The sequence below is a fragment of the Phoca vitulina genome, unplaced genomic scaffold (genome assembly GCF_004348235.1).
Source record: "Phoca vitulina isolate PV1807 unplaced genomic scaffold, GSC_HSeal_1.0 scaffold89, whole genome shotgun sequence".
Taxonomy (NCBI): domain Eukaryota; kingdom Metazoa; phylum Chordata; class Mammalia; order Carnivora; family Phocidae; genus Phoca; species Phoca vitulina.
Window position 1 is genome coordinate 3,363,615 of NW_022589792.1, and position 16,245 is coordinate 3,379,859.

The window sequence follows — 16,245 nt, forward strand, 5'->3', positions numbered from 1 at the left end:
AGAGCCCCGAATTACTGTTTTTCCTCCACCAAATGAAAGCCTATCCACCAGCCCCATCAGCTCCCTGATCCCATTTCTGCTCAGGCCACTCTTGCCTCCTGCTATTCCTTGACCACACCAGCCCCTGCCCCAGGGCCTTTGCGCTTGCCAGTTCCTCCACGTGTATCTTCTGCCCACCAGTTACCCACAAGGCTGCTCCCCCTCGCCTCCTTTAGGCCTTTGTTCAAATGTAACTATTTAGGGGCGCCTGGGTGGCTCAGTTGGTTAAGCATCTGCCTTAGGCTCAGGTCATGATCCCAGAGTCCTGGGATCGAGTCCCGAGTCGGGCTCCTTGCTCAGCAGGGAGCCTGCTTGCTTCTCCCTCTCCCTCCCTCCCCCCGCTCATGCTCTCTCTCTCTCAAATAAATAAAAATCTTAAAAAAAAAAGTAGTTATTTATTTCTTGCATGGAATGGCCCCTGCACAGACACGGATCACTGGATTGCTTTGCTCACAGCTAGCCCCAGCTTCTAGAACGGGCCTGGCACACAGCAATGTGTTTGTTGAATCTCAGACCCCAAACCTAGGAATCTGCCTCGATTCCTCACCCTTCACCACCTCTCCCCTTCATAAGCTCCACCAGCAAGTCCTGACAGCTGCCTCCAAAGCACCTCGCCAACCTGCCCACGCGTGGCCCCCAGTGCCCGCATCCAGGACCAAGCCGCCTGCCGCGCCTGGATGCTTGTCTCGGCCTCCCTGCCTCCACGCCTGCCCTCCACTCAGTGCTAAGGGATCACTGAATGACGCAGATCCGAGTGTTAACCTTCCCCTCAGCTCTCCACTGGGGTCTGCTTCCTCACCAGGGCCTAGAGGCCACCGGTGACCTGGTGTCACCCTGATCTGTAACCAGCCCCCTCCAGTTCCTAGGATGCTCTAGCTTCTCCCCGCCCACCCCCACCCCCGCTTTGCCAGGGCTGCTCTCTCTGCCTGGAATGCTCTCCCAGGATCCCTGTACACCTGCTATGGCTTCACCGGTCAGGGCTCCACTCCAAGGCCACGCCAGCAGGGCAACCTACCGGACCTTCCCAAACGTTCCTGCTGCTCCCACTTGCCATCCTGTTGCCCCGTTTTTGATTTACAGCTTTCAACCACACCTGAAGTTACCTGGAGGATATTAGCAGGTCTGGGGTCAACCTTCCCTACCAGACCATGAGCTCCTTGAGGGCAGGGACTTGGACAGTTTCTCAGGAAATAAAGGCAGGAACAGCACACTCCCAGGCAGGACACCCCTCCCAGGCCTCAGACTCCTCTCGCGAAACGGGAAGTGATCTGAGAGCGCGGCCGGCATACGGGCGCCCTCCCTGCCCCCAGCCTTCAGGAAGCCCCCCCCCCAGACATGGCCTGTGGTGCTTTGGGCTCCTTTCCCAGCATTTCACAATGTTACATTGTGGGGGGCAGGGGCTTCGTCGTCACCCCCCACTCCCCACCTCGGCTCCCAGCCACGGTCAAGCTCAGGAGAGGCACCGACCCCACACTAAGGGACACCCCCCTCCCCGGCTCTCCCCAGGGGGACTCAAACTAGCTAGTGGCTGGCTAATGCCGGAAAGGCTGCCGGGTGCCAGGCTCTGGGGGCAGCCAACCCACACGGGTCTGGATCCGACTCTGCCATTCACAAGTGGTGTGAACTTGAGCCAGTCCCTCCCCCCCCACCAACCCCAGTTCCCTCTGTGCCTCAAACCTGCGGGCTTCTGCTAGGGACAGTAGCCTGCACAGGTGACAGGCCAGCCCGGGACCCATCCGAGGGCGCTGTCCACAGCGCGGCGCGAGTCAGGGCATGGGGAGCACGCGTCTGAGTGCGAGGCGCCCCTCGCTGCTCCGGGCTGCACCCGGACCCAGGACGCTGCGACCTCAGGTGGAGTCCCCAGGCCTCTTCCCCATCCGCACTCCTTCCCGGGGGCTCTAACTGGCCTCATGGTTTAGACGCCGTCTAGACTGTGATGACTGCCACATTGGAGTGTCAGCCCTGCTTCTCTCCTCACCGTCTACACCCTCGGGTCTCCGAGGCACCTTCGGCCTGAACAGCCTAAAACAAAGGCCCCCTCCCCATATTAGTCCATGGGCCCAGCATCCCCCCCCAGGTCCTTGGGCTGCAACCCCAGGAGTCAAAATCCCTGGTTCCTCCTTTCCTCGCCCTGACGTCCAGTTCAGGATTGAGTCCTCGGTCTGTGCCTCCGGGACACCCCGGTGTCTGTCTGTCCCCAGCAACCGCCCTCCAGACAGCCCTGGCCTCCTTCCAGCAGCCCCCCCACCCTTCTTGCTCCCGCACTCCGGGCTCCCCACCGGCAGCCAGAGAGGCCTTTAAAAAATTATGGTATAATAGCTATGTCACATAAAATGTGTCATTTTAACCGTTTTTACGTGTATAATCCAGTGGCATTAATTACATTCTCCATGCTGTGCCCCCGCCACCACCATGGTCTATTTCCAAAACTTTGTGATCACCCCAGTCCCTCCCGATCCCCCACCCCAGCCCCTGGCAATGACCAATCTTTACTGAACGAATGCAAGGTGCCGGGGTGGGGCAGCCAGAGACAGGTGTTTGTGACCCGCGGGCCAGGCCCGACCCACACAGCCCGGGCACCATTGCTCAGCGGTGTAGACAGCGTTCCCCTTGGGCTGCCCACCACTCCCTGAAGGCCCGTTCCCCAGAGCAACTCTGCCCGGAAAGGCCCAAGCGCCCCCAGACCTGGCCCCCGCTCGGGGCTGGGGTACGAGGAGCCGGGCACTGTGACTTCCGTTCCTCCCCTCTCTTCCAGGCCAGACGGTGTGCCCACCAGCCCTAGGCGGGTCTGCCTGCCGCCTGGTGCCCACCTATGTGGGGAGGCAAGGTCAGATGTGGGGAGGTGGGAGCCATATCCTGGGAGGCCTGAGCCCGACTACCCCTGAGGCCTTGGGAGGGGGTGTTATGGACTGCCCCCCACCCCGCTGCCAAAAAAAAGATACGTTGGAGTCCTGTTCTCCAGCACCTCAGGATGGGACCTTATTTGGTCTTTAAAAAGGTAATCAAGTTAAAATGAGGTCATTAGGGTGAACCCTCGTCCAGTGTGACTGGTGTCTTTACAAAAAGGAGATACTTAGACACAGACTCACGCACAGGGAGTACGCCACGCGAAGACGGAGGCAGAGGTCGGGGCGATGCGTCTATGAGCCAAGGAATGCCAAGGACTGCCAGCGAACCCCCAGAAGCCATGCGGGAGGCGCAGGCAGACTCCCTCAGAGCCTCCGGAAGGAACCGGCCCGGCCCACACTCCGATCTTGGACTTCGGGGCCCCGGAGCTAGGACAGTGAGTTTCTGTTGTCAAAGCCGTCCGGTCTGCGGTACTTTGTCGCAGCAACCCTAGCAAACTGGCACGGGGGGTCAGGACACATGGTGGGCTGGGACGCAGAGCTGGGGAGAGCCTTTCACAAACTATGGGAGTGGGAGGCCTGCTGGATCTCCAGTCCCAGAACCTCCCGTGATGCCGGGGACAGCAGCCGACACCTCGGTGCCCCATTCCAAGCACTGTATACACACAGCTCATTTAACCCACAGGCACTGAGTACATGGGGTGGGGGGGTTAGGGGAGAGGCACACGCCTACATCTTACAGAGGAGGAACGTGAGGACCCAGGGCACCCAAGTGATAAGGGGACTTTGACCCAGGCAGGTTGGCCCCGCCAAGCTGGGCTGGGGAGCCCCCGGTGGCCGGGAGAAGCCCCTCCTGCAGCCCCCCCGCTGCACGCGTGTGACAGCACCCTCAGAGCTGGGCACACCCACAGGGGCTGCAGCCACAGGGCCAGAGGCGCCTGCACCTGCGTCTGTCCCCACCTCAGCCTCAGCAGACTTGGGTGACCCTAACCGAATGCATGGGAAATTGGGCCTCCTGCCGTCCCATGAAGGGGACTAGACCCCAGGCACGTCCAACCCCCAGGTCACGTGCGCAGCCCACCAGCCTCACCCACACCTGCCTCTGTTTGCTCCTGAGCCCCACGTTGGTGTCAAGTCAAGGGGGCGTGTAGCAGGGGTCCTGGGGATGGGTGACATGGCCCAGGCTCTGTCCTCAGGTGCCCTGAAATGGGGCAGGGGAAGGTGACAGGAGGAGAGGGGGCGCCTCCAGTCTGCCCTAGAGTGCAGCTGCCATGGCAACCCTCTGCTTGAGTGGGTGGGAGTTTGAATGCCTGGGGGGGGGGAGGGCACCAACAGAGGGGGCTCTGGGCCCCTCACGGCCCTGCCCCTTCACGGAAGAGTCTCCTGCTTCTAGCCCCAAAGCCAGCAGCCTGAGAGCCCAGCACCACAAGCCTGCCTCCTCCACGAAGCCCTCTGGCATGGCAGAGTAAGGAAGCAGCAGGCCAGGCCACCCGGGTGGCTCAGTCGGTTGTGTCTGCCTTCAGTTCAGGTCATGATCCTGGGGTCCTGGGACTGAGCCCCATATCGGCGTCTCTGCTCAGTGGGGAGCCTGCTTCTCCCTCTCCCTCTGCCTGCCGCTCCCCCTGCTTGTGTGCTCTCTCTCCCTCTCTCTGTCAAATAAGTAAATAAAATCTTAAAAAAAAGGATGCAGCAGGCCCCCGGGGAAGGTACAAGGAAAGGCTCCCGGGTCTGAACCTGCTGTGTGCCTCAGGCTTAGCTCTTTGCCTCTCTCAGTGCATTTCCCCAGCTCCCCTCGGGGACTAACAGATAAACCTTGCAGAGGTGGGGCAAGTGTCCAGGCAGTGCCCAGCACGCAGCCCTCTCTGCGAAGGGCACTGTGGGCTCAGAGAGGGCAGGGTCCTCCCCAAACCTTCCACTCCAGCCCCATCTCCCTCCATCTCCCCCAGAGGACAGCTCAGTCCCCCCAAGTGCTCCTCCTGGACCCCTCTCTCCTCACCCCACATCCAACCCCAGCAGCTCCTGCGGCCCCTCCTGCAGGATCTGCTCACCTCCCACTCCTCGGCCCTCCCTGGTCCAGCCCCATCACCTGCCCCTGGTCAGACCTGCTGCCTCCTCTCAGGTCTCCGGCCCTTGCTGCCCGCAGCCTGTTCCTCCCACAGCAGCCAGAGGGCGCCAGTGAGTACCTGGGTCAGGGCGCATTCCTCCTCGGCTCAGAACCTTCTATGACTCCTACCTCACTCAGAGCAAAAGCCCAAGTCCTCCCTGGGGCACACACGGCCCTGCCCACAGCTCCTCCCACTCTCCTCCTTGCTCACTCAGCCCCTGGTTCCTGGAGGAAGCCATCAGGCACAGTCCCGTCTCAGGGCCTTTGCACAGGGCCTTTGCACAGGCTCTTCTCTCCTCCCCAAATGCCCGCACGGCTCCTCCCTTGCCTCCTCGAGCTCTTTGCTCCAACATCGCCTGCTCAGGGCGGCCCTGCTGGTCCCAGCACTCCTCCATCCTATCCTGGCTTTTTTCTCCATGGCACCCATCACCGGCATGCCAGCCGTGCATTTTACTGTCTGTTATCTTTCTCCCACTAGATGTCAGCGCCACAGGGTGGGGTTTGTCTGATTTGTCAGTTTTAAAAGGTCACTCTGGCTGCCCAGTGGCACTGGACCACAGAGGGGTGGGGGTGATTCGAAGCAGTCGCTTTTCCCCCCAGGCCTCCTCCCTGGTCTCCCCCATCTATCTGCCACTCCCACCCCATCTGCTCTCCGCCCAGCCCAAGTGATCTTTGTAAGATGAAAACCCAATCATGTCCTTCCCAGCCTACCACCCTCCATGGCTACCTATTGTCTCAGACGCCCTAGCATAGCATCTCAGGCTCTGGTCTCCAGCCACCTTGTCAATCCCTTCTCTGCTCTAGCTTCCTAAGGTGCCTGCCCCCACCCCATACACCTCTCCCTTGCCCATACACACAGTGCTAGGGCTCCTGTCCCTGCCCCCACTCTTCCTTCAAAAGGTTCTGCCCCCAGGACTGCCTGCGTTGGTCTCTCCTACTCCCACACCCATGGCACACTGGGCCTCCACGTTTGTCCCCACTAATTGGACTTGGCTCTGTTGTTGAACGTCTATCTTTCCCACCAGCTGGGGACTCCTCAGGGAAAGTTCCATCATCGGTCAGTCTGGCTCTCTGTTGCATGCCCAGTCCTGGGCAAGAACAAGTACTTATTAATTTGTTTAATGAACAGAGACAAAACAGACCCAGAGAACAGGTCATCCATTCAGTGCATAGTTACCTAGTTCCGACTGGGTCACAAGTGCTTTGGAGGAAAATAGGCGTGAAGGGGAGGATGGCGGTGGGGGTGTATCTGTGGGTACAAATGTAAACGGGGTGGTCAGGGAACACCTCTCCCAGAGGGAGACATTTTAGCAGAAGTGTCAAGGAGGTGAGCCATCTAGGTACCTGGGGAAAGAACATCCTGGGCAGCGGGAACAGCATGTGCAAAGGTCCTGAGGCAGAATCTGCTGGAGCGTGGCTGCGGCCCAGTGAGCAAGGGGGAGAGTGGAAAGAAGTGAGGGCAAGGGCAGGTTAAAGGACAGAGCTAGCAGGGCCTTGTGAGTCGAGGGTAGGACAGGCTTTTATCTCCAAGTGAGGTGGGATCCAAGGAGGATTCTGAACAGAGGAGGGGCATGGCCTGACTCAGAAGTTCAGAGACTCCTTCTGCTGCCAAGGGAGATTAGACTGGGGGGAGGTGGGGGCTGCTGAGAGCAGTGGGTGAGCCCCACCCCCACCCCTTTTCTCTCCCTGTCCACTCAGCCGTCAACGCCAGAATCCTGCCATTTAGCCCATGCTTCCTTTCTTCACCCTCCTACCAACCACCCAGCAAACCATGTCAACTCCTGTCTTGAGAACCCCCGCACCAGCCCATCTCTAATGTCTCAAGGCCCTTTCCAGAGTCTTCACTTTGACAGCCCACAGTGGCTTCCTCTTCCTGCTGGCTTCCTGACCCCCCTGCTTCCCTCTGTGGTTCTCTCCCTCCCAGGAGCCAGAGAGAACTCACGCTGAATATTCTCATCCTGTCTGGTGCTCCTTGACCCCTCCATAGGCCTTCCCAGCCCCATGGACACACCTCATGGCACATACTCAATTCTTCTGCCAAGACCAGCCTCCAGCCTCCTTTCTACATGCCTGGCCGTAAAACCTCTTACATTTTCCCCTTTGAGCCACCACCTTCTTTCTGAACTCAGGCAGGCCTCTCCTCACATACTCTCTCTCCCCTCCACTTTATCCCTCCTTCCCCCTCCAGGCTGCAGCTGGGAGGCCCCCTCCCCCAGGAAGCCCTCCCTGACTTATAGACTGGCCAGGTGCCTCCTCTAAGCTCCTTACCACAGGAGGTTGGTACTATGGAGGCCTGTGGTCCGTTTCCACTTCATACTGTTCACTGCCCATCCCAGAGCCTTGCACTTTGAGCATGACAGAGCACAGCTGAAAGAAGTGGTAGGAGCCACGGCCCAAGGCAGAGGGTGGAGGTGGCAGGAGCCTCTGGGCCTCCAGATGCTGGCAGTGAAGAGGCAGGGCGGGGAATACAGAGACCAGAGGGAGGCGGACATGATGCCCAGCAGGACAAGAGGGAAGAGTCCCAGGGTCGTACGTTCAAATCCCAGCTCTGCCCACTTCGGGCTGTGTGATGAGGCCCCCCATGTTCTTCCTCTGAATTCTGTCTCTCCCCAGGGAAATGGGATGGAAGCCTCCCGTGGTGGCCACAGGGCTTAGAAGTAATATAAGGCGACCTCACATATCCTTTTTAGAGCACCTAGGTACCAGGCACTGACCTAGGAGCTGGACAGACATCCGTGGATGAGCCGGACACAAAGAGCACTAAAGAAGTCAATTCTATGATGTACTAGTTTTGTGGAGGAACAGGGGCTCTGGGGTGTGTGTGGGGGGGGGGGCAGTGGGGGTGTGTGCATGTGTACAATTTAAAATAGGGGGATCTAGAAAGACCAGACACTTCGGCAAAGCCCTGCAAAGCTCCGCAAAGGGAGGAGCCATACAGGTGGCCAAGGAAGAGAAAAGAGTTCCTGTCAGAGGGCACAGCCTGTGCAAAGGTCCTGGGGCTGGCCGATGCATGTTTGAGGACAAGTGAGGAAGCCAGTGTGACCAGTGGCGTGAGCGTGGGGCAGTAGGAAGAGGTGAGGGCAGGGAGGTGACAGGGACAGACTGTACCAGACTTGCCATGTCCTTAAGTGCACAAGCGTGCCCCAAACGGGGCTGCTTCTCTGCTGAGGAGGGTGCATCCACAGGTCCCCCAACTTCCACCACCAAGGGCAACTGGGGGGCACTCTGGGGCAGGAGCTGTCCACCTAGGGCCCAGCGACTGACTGTTTTTGCACAGCCAGTGGACTAAGAGTGCTCTTGCCACTTTTGAAAGGTTATGAGGAAGAGGCAGAGGGAGAATATGCAGGACAGCAGCCAGGCCACCTGCCCGTCTCCGGGATTTACTGTCTGGCTCTTCACAGAGAAAGTCTGCCGACCCCAGTCCTGAGCGGTGGTCCTCAACGCGGGACAATTTTGTTCTCTACTCCAGGCTGTTTGGCAACGTCTGGGGACCTTTTTAGGTGTCTCAACTGGGGGTGGGAAGGATGCCACTGGTATTTAGAGGGTGCAGACCAGGGATGCTGCTCAAGGTCCTAGGATACCCAGGACAGCCCACACAAAGAACGACCAGCCCCAATATCCGGACTGCCATGTCTGGGAGACCCTGGCCTAGAGAGCCGGCCCCGGGCCCCTGGCCTGCCTGCACCGCCTCTCCAGTGGCGGGACACGGGCATCCGCTTGGCTTCCTGGCTTGCCCACTCCTGACTTCCAGGGTATTCTGAGCATCTCAGGGAGGGGCACTGGCTATTTTTAACTTTGGGGGGCAGGGCTATTTTTAGCCTCAGCATCTATATATTGAATTTTTATCTTCCCCCAATTTTGGAGTTCAGGGTGGGGAAGCAGAGGGCTTCTGCTCCGCTATTTCGCCAGGGCCCACGCAGCCTGAAACAAGCGTGAGGGTCTCACCCCATGAGAGAGAGAGGCTGCGTCAGTGCCCCAGGAGGAGGGGCTGCTCAGGCCCTGACCCTGGGTTTCCTAGCCCCTGCCTGAGCAGAGGGCCCCTACATTTCCCACCGCAGGCTCTAAACCCCACAGCGCACGCACAGTTCCATGGGCAGGTGGCTCTATACACGTACCCTCACCCACTGGGGCACCCACGAGGCCACCTCAGAGAGAGTACTCACAGGTGGGTACGGCGGACAGGTGCAGAGCTGGCCCGGTCAGGCCCCCAGTGCCAGCCCTCAATCCCCCCAGAGGGGCAGGATGGATGGGGAGTCCTTGCTATGCATAGCCAGAGGACTCACCTGGGAGTCTCCAGTCCTTTGACAGACCCCTTCCCATTCACTCAGGTAAGATCCCTTGAACACCTACTGTGGGCCAGGGAGGAGTCTAGGCATCTTGGATCCAAAAGCAAACCTTGAGTAACAAACTTCCTGAGCACTTGGATCCTGGTTGGGATGATAAATAAACAGGCATAATAAATCAAGAAAATTACAGTGTGAGAAAAGCCATCCGTGCTCGGAAAAGTCAGGAGGTAGGTGGGAGGCTGCGATTTTAAACAGGCTGCACGGGGTAAAGGTTACTGGGAGGGGGGGTGACATCTGAAGCGGGTGAAGGAGCAAAAGCCTTGCAGATGTCTGGGTGAGAGTCCCAGGTGGAAGAACAGCCAGTGCAAAGGCCCTGGGGTGGAATCTTGCTTAGATGTTGGTGGAGCGGCAAGGAAAGAGGGAGTGAAGGGGATGAGGTGATGGGGAAGATCACGCAGGGCCAAACCCCAAGATGCCCCACTGCCTGACCTGCGGCAGTGCCTGGATGCGGGGGCTGCTACCTTCCGACTCCGGGGCTGCCCCCTCCCCAGCTGGGACCCCGGCCACTCCAGAAAGGAGACATAAGCTTTCTCCCCGACTCCTGTGATACAAGCCTCTTGACTCAAGTCGCTATGTGTGGCCAGACTGTGAGCTCTGTGAGGACAGGACCAGGGCACTGTCCCCATGGCATCGCCAGCACAGTGCCTGAGACAAGACACTTGGCACGTGCTCACAGACTGCGTGAAGAAGTGCCCCCAGCCCGGTCCCGAGGAGCCCCGTGCACACACCCCGTGGGCACACGGCTGCAAGCGCACGTAAGACGCAGACCCTCCTCCTGTGCAGGGCCACGGACACGCACGGGCCGCCCACTCTGCCAAACTCACAGCCCCAGCACCCAGGAGAGCCCGACCAGCATAGGGCTAGCCTGCGGACACGTGGTCACACACAGGCTTAGCCAGGTCACCATCCAAACCACACACGGAACACACACAGACATCGAACGGAGGACTGGATTCCGGGGGTGCTGAGACCCCCGCCCCCATGGCTCTGTTCAGCAGCAGCCTCCTCCGGGGACCCTGCTTTCCTCTTTCACGGGGGTGGCCAAGACCCAGCCCAGGCACCTCCAGGGTCACTGCAGCCAGGTCTGCTTCCAGACCCAGGGAACCCCTCCCGCCCCCCAAAGAGGGGTCTGGAAGAGGGGAAGTGTCTGGCGTCTGGAAATCGGATCCCCGAGAGGCGCCCACATAGAAACCGGAGCCTTGTCCTTGGCCACACAGCTGGCTGGAGAGGTAGGAGGGAGCAGAGCCCTGGAGCTCCAGCTCCCCACGGCTGGCGGGTGGGGACCAGGAGGGTGGGGACGGCAGGGATCCCGCTCCTCCTCTTCCTCATCGGGGTACCCACTCTAGCCCAGCAGCACAACCTCCTGGGATCAGCACCCCCTCCCACCAGATGCCCAAGTTGGGGCTGAAGCACCTCATGCTCTCCTACCAGCCCGGCTGGTGGGGGGGTACAGGGAGGCTGCAAACTCCAGACGCAGGTGGCTTTCACAGGTGGAGGTATGGGGGGGGGGGCTCGGAGTCCAGACGGCTTGGTGCAGACTTCAGAGAAGCCAGGGAGCCTGCCAGCCCCTCCCCCACATGTCTGGAGGGTTCTCCTAGGCCCCCTCAGGAGAAGGGGCTCCCCAGGGCACGCTGGGAATAGAAACAGGGCTTCACGAGTCTCCCTTCCACCTCCTCCCTACAGGCACCAGGGCCCAGGTACGCTGGTCCCCAGCTCCCCACCCTCCCTAACCCTGCATAGCCTCCAAGCCCAAGATCAGGCATTAGCAGGGGTGATCATGCCTTAAGCCAGCTCCCCAAGAGTAGGGGTTGGGATGGGTGCGCTGTGGAGGGATGGCCTAGTGGGGCATTTGGAGGGCAGCACCCACGGCATGGGGCGGGCTAAGGCCCCACGGGGGGTCACTGAGGGAGAGGAGGGAGGCGGGCCCTCACATGTGAGCACACACGTATGTGGCTCAGTGCATGGGTGCCGCTGCCACCAGCCAGGGATCGAATTAGTTCCCTTTTCCGCTTTCCAGATGATTTTTCATCTCTGTAATTAATGGGCAAGTCAGTTCTGAACGGCATGGCAGGCAAATTGCTAGTTAGGAAAATCACGGATAATTTTCTCGATATGATAATGAAGGTTGTATTCCTTCTCTTATTCTCCCTGTTTTCATCCTACTTTTAAGTAATAAATTTGGTATTAGTGGGTGGGGAGACAGGAGGAAGGAGAAGTCACCTGCCCCCACAGCTGGGGCCTGACCCAGGCCCACCCGGAGTCCTGAGCCCCTGGCCATGGGGCAAATGGAGGGGAGGAGAGATGGGGACCCTCCATGGGGCACCACAACACCCCAAATGATCAGTTCAGGGTGTCAGGCCTAGAAGAGCAGGTTGGAGGGCAGGGAGCCCCCAAGCTGTTGGCTGGGCTGAAGGGGTTGAGTCTAGGGTCAGGTTACAAGCTCTTGCCGGCCCCTGGGGTGCTGGAAAGAAGGGCAGAGACGCACAGCCTCTCTCCAAGAAGCAAGCAGCATCGAGGTCAACAGGCCTAGAGCAGACATCACCCTTAGGAGTCCCCCACACCTGTCCCCACACTGTCCAAACCCTTCTCTGCGGTGACTCTGGTAGCAGCTAAGGGAACAGAGCAAGCAGAAAAGGGAAAGAGAGAAAGAGAAACAGACAGAGGCGGAGAGGCGACCAGCCATCTTGGCAGCCATTTTGAACCCCTCCCCCTGGTCCCCCAGGCACACCACATGTTTGGATGTGGGCAGACAAACCCAGGCTCTGGGTCCTGCAGAAGCCAGGAGGAAAGGGGAACCTGCCTCCAGACTGGGAGGGCGGGACACCCACGCAGCTGCCACGGCCGGGGAGGGTCATGGGGGGCGGTGGTTATGGCCCAGGGACGTACAGTGAGGTGCTGGGCGAGCACGGGGCTGGGTGCTGACCTAGACCGGACGGGCAGGGACAGGGCTGTGCGTAGGGGGGCTGTGCCAGGAGGGTGCTGTCTTCAGATGGGTGCCAGGGGTGCACCGGAGCAATGCCTGCAGGGGCATTTTCTGGCCGAGGCTGGAGCACCCACAGCACTCTCCACCCTCTTCTGGTCCGAGCTTCTGTACCAGGACCCTCAGGGCGAGGATGACAGTCGAAGCCCCATAGCTCTACCCAATGAGCACCCGGGGGAGAGGGAGGGCTCTCCCCGTCGAAGCCCGAATCGGGGCGGCTCAAACCCCACAGCTTCCCATGCTTAACCGGGTACCGCGGAGAGAGAGAAGACGCCGCCGGGCTGCACACCTCCTGACAGCGGTGCCCCCCGGGCTGCAGCCGGCCGGACCCCCAGACAGACCCCTCCCCATCCACCGCGTCTCTGCCTCCGGGAGAAAAACAATCCGCGGCCCAGCATCCTGCGGTGCCAGCCCCCGACACAGCTCCTCCGGGGGCCGGGGCCCGCGCACGGCGCGCACACGCACCCTCTCCGCTCACACCCAGACACCTACACAAACAGGGCGCCAAGCACCCGCGCGCACACGCACCGGGGACACGCAGGCACCGCCGCGCCGCTTCCCCACAAAGGCTGGCGCGCGCGCGGGCACACGCAGCCACGCGCGGGCACACTCGCGGTCCCCTCCCCCCGCCGGCACCCCGCGGCCGCCCATCCGCACCCCCGCGTCCCCGGCGCTCCGTGGGGGCCGCCCCTCTTGACCCCCAAGCCGTTGGGTATGAAGTGCAGGCCGCCCCCGACTCCCCTCCAGCTCAGGTGCGGGGAGTCGCGGCTCCAGCATCCCCTCCCCCTTCGCGGCCCGGACAGGCCTCGGCTCCGGTCCTGCCCCCATCCGCCTCGGCCCCCACACCTGGCCCAGGTGCGGTGTCCCCCTCGCCCTGGGCCCGCAGACACTCACCTGTCCAGCGCAGCTCTGGGGTCGGCCCTGCGCGTCTCTCCTGCGGCTCCGCGAACCCCGGCCTCCCGCCCGGCACATCTCCCGGAACCGGGGCGGGGGGGAAAAGGGTGAGGGGTGGCGGGGCGAGGGCGGCCTCCGTGTCCCCTCCTTCCCCCCGGCCCAGCACCGCCGCCACTAACCAAAAATTAAAAAAAAAAAAAAAAAATTAAAAAAAAAAAAAAGCGGATTACACAGCTCCAGAGGCGGCCCCCTCGCGGCAGCGGAGGCTCGGGGCTGGGGGCGAGCGGGTCCGCGCCCCTCCCGGGAGGGAGGCGACGGAGGCGGCGGGGCGGGGGCGGCGTCAGAGCTCCGGGGGCTGGGGCGAGGCGGAGCCCCCCGAGGCGGCGCCGACAGCGGCCCGCATCTCCCCCGCAGCTCCGCGGCCCCGACGGAGGCGGCACGTGTGCGCCCAGGCGACTTCCCAGCCCCCTCTGACGGCGGCGGCGGTGGCCGAGGAGTTAACGGGCCAGCCGGAGCGCCCCTGCAGCCCCCCGCCGCCCGGCGGCGCCGCTCCGGGGCCCGCGCGGCCCCATCCGCCGGGGCCTCCTCGGCAGACGGCGGGGCGGAGGCGCCGCAGCGCCAACAGCTCCCGCGCCGACGGCTCGGGCTCCCCGCAGTGGCCGCGGGGGGCTCGGGTTGGGGGCAGGCGGCGCGGAGCTGGGGGGGCGCGGCTGGAGGCGGGAGCGGCGGCGTCGCGCCCCCGGGGCGGCCGGAGGGGGGGCGCCGGAGCCGGGGCCGGGCCCGTGGGCACCGCAGGACGCGCGGACCGAGCCGGCGCCGGGCACCAGCAATGACAAGCCGCCTGCTCGCCCCTCTCCCCGACGCACCCGCTCCGGGAGGGGGGCGGCGGGCGCGCGCAAAACCCGGCCCGGAGCCGCGGCCGGGGATCGGCCGCCGCAACCAGCGCGAGCGCACCGGGGGCCGACCCGAAAACCCGGACTAGACTTTCCTTCCCCCTGCCTCCTCCAGCCCCTCTGGAAAAGCGGAGAGAGAGAAGGCGACGTGCTGGGTCGCAGCGTCGGAACGGGGAGTGGGGGAAGGGAGACGGGCGCAAGGAAGACCCGGAGAGGATTTCGCCGGCAGTTAAGTAAAGGAAAGACGCGGAGCCGGCGAAGGGAGAAATGGAGGAGCTCTGGAAGGGGTATGCAAAACCCGGATCGGATTAGACAGAGATGGGAGGAAGGTGGGGGGGGGGCGGGGGGAGGTAGCTGCGACAGGGCCAAATGCAGCCGGGGCACGCAAATTTGGGGCCGGATTCATCCTCGGGAGACGGAGTAATGCGTCATGCCTAATGCAGTGGGAGCAAGCAAGACCTGGCCTAGAATTTCCAGACCTGGGCTCGCAGGGGGCTTCAGGAAGGGGCTGCTTAGTGGCTGAGGCGGCACAGGCTGCCCCAATCTTTCTGGCAGAGACATGCAAGGGGGAGGGGCAAAAGGAGGGCTGGACTCCCGCACCAAGGAATCCGGAGCGCTGGCTGCAACGAAGCAGGCTGGTAAAAGCGGCTTCAGGATCCAGAGAGGCGATGCAAAGGGAATGCACTGAAGAGGCCGCTACCCTGGGAGACTAGACCTACAAGAAAAGACGGGGGAGGGACGCAAAGCTTGGACCGGAATCTGCGACACAGGACAAGACCCCAGGAGAGGATCCTGGGCAACCGGACAAGGGCTTGGAGCTGACGGGGCAGCAGGGGCGGGGAGGGGAGTGTTAGGTGGTGGTTGTATCTATAAACGCCTCAAAAGTCTAGCTTTGGGAGGGGAGACGGACGGGGGGGGGGCGGGGGAGGGTGGAGAGAAAAAAAATGAATTTTATGTTCTTGGCAAGAGCAAAAACCCGGTACGGAATTTCACAGCCCAGCAACTACACTGCAGCTGGTGGACTTGGAAGAAGTAGGGCAAGGAACCAGAGGGTTCCTAGGCATGTGGCTGAGTGAGGTGAGGGGCAGGTTTCAGGCTGAAGCTGCAGAGGGAGCCCCGCACCCCTTCTCCAGGGTGGGGAAGGCTGTCCAACCTGGCTTGGATCCCCAGAACCAGACTGTCACTGCCAAGACCCACAGTGGGGGCTATAAAACCGGGCCCCAGGCCAAAAATAAGCACTTCAGCTGAATAGATAACTCAGTGCCAGGTGGGGGCTGGGGGAAAACTGGAAGAGTGAGGGCTACTGGAAGGTCCTGCGAGGTAAGATCCGGTTAGGATCTCAGGAGATGGGCACTGGAAGCCTGGCTGCCGGGTCCGTTTTATGAAAGATGGGTGCAACTCTCGGACTGTTGGATGGGGAGGAGCAAATCCCTGGTTTGGATCCTCAGGGAAGGGAATCCATCCAAGCGGGGCCTAAATAGTAAAGCAGCCAGCGCAAGCAAAGTCCAAAGTCCGGGCTGAATCTTGATGGGTCCAGAGTGGGCATATGTACAGTGGGGTTTGGTGGAGAAGTAGGGCAGACAAATCCGGATCTGGATTATAGAGGAAGGGAAAGAGCTGAGGAAGGGGAGGAGGGCAAACCTCTTTTTCTGTCTCCAGGAAAGAGAATGCATTGCCACCCCAGCTTGGCTCTGCAGAATGGGTGATGAATAGGTTGGAAGTAGCAGTGGGAGGGTTTGGGGAGGTAAATACACAAAACTTGGGGCAGACTTGGGTGGGAACTCTGAGTATCTAAGAAAGCCCAAATTGAACATCTGCAAGCAAATTGACTTGGCCTCTAAGAATCCTTTCCAAGAAGCATCCTGGTGGCTGAACATAGGGAAAACAGAGACACCAGACTTCCAGGCCTGCTGGGTGACCAGGGGCAACCTCCATGGCAACCTACTGCCCTCCACCCCCTTTTATGGAGAGTCTTCATTTCAGGACTAGGCAGGGATTTTCATAGCCCAGAACCTGGGGGCCAATCAGGCCCCAAAACTTCCCAGGGGAGAGAGGGTAGGTGGACCACGTTTGCTTCCCTTTCATGACCAGGACTCTGTGGCTGTAGAGCTCAGACCTTGAATATGGGTGGTGAGGCCCAACA

At 61.1% G+C, this 16,245-nt stretch overlaps 1 protein-coding gene across 2 annotated transcripts in view; it reads right to left on the bottom strand.

The window, feature by feature from the left end:
• ADGRL1 (adhesion G protein-coupled receptor L1) overlaps nucleotides 1–16,245 on the bottom strand; it is a 65,663-nt gene that overhangs the window by 29,626 nt on the left and 19,792 nt on the right. Inside the window, exon 1 of one of the 2 annotated variants that reach the window (XM_032395932.1) lies at nucleotides 13,210–13,726. The exons of the other annotated variant lie outside the window; for it this stretch is intronic. The gene's annotated coding sequence lies outside the window, so the exon portion shown is untranslated. Of the gene's footprint in view, nucleotides 1–13,209; nucleotides 13,727–16,245 lie in introns of those variants that run through there. 2 annotated transcript variants of the gene reach the window in all.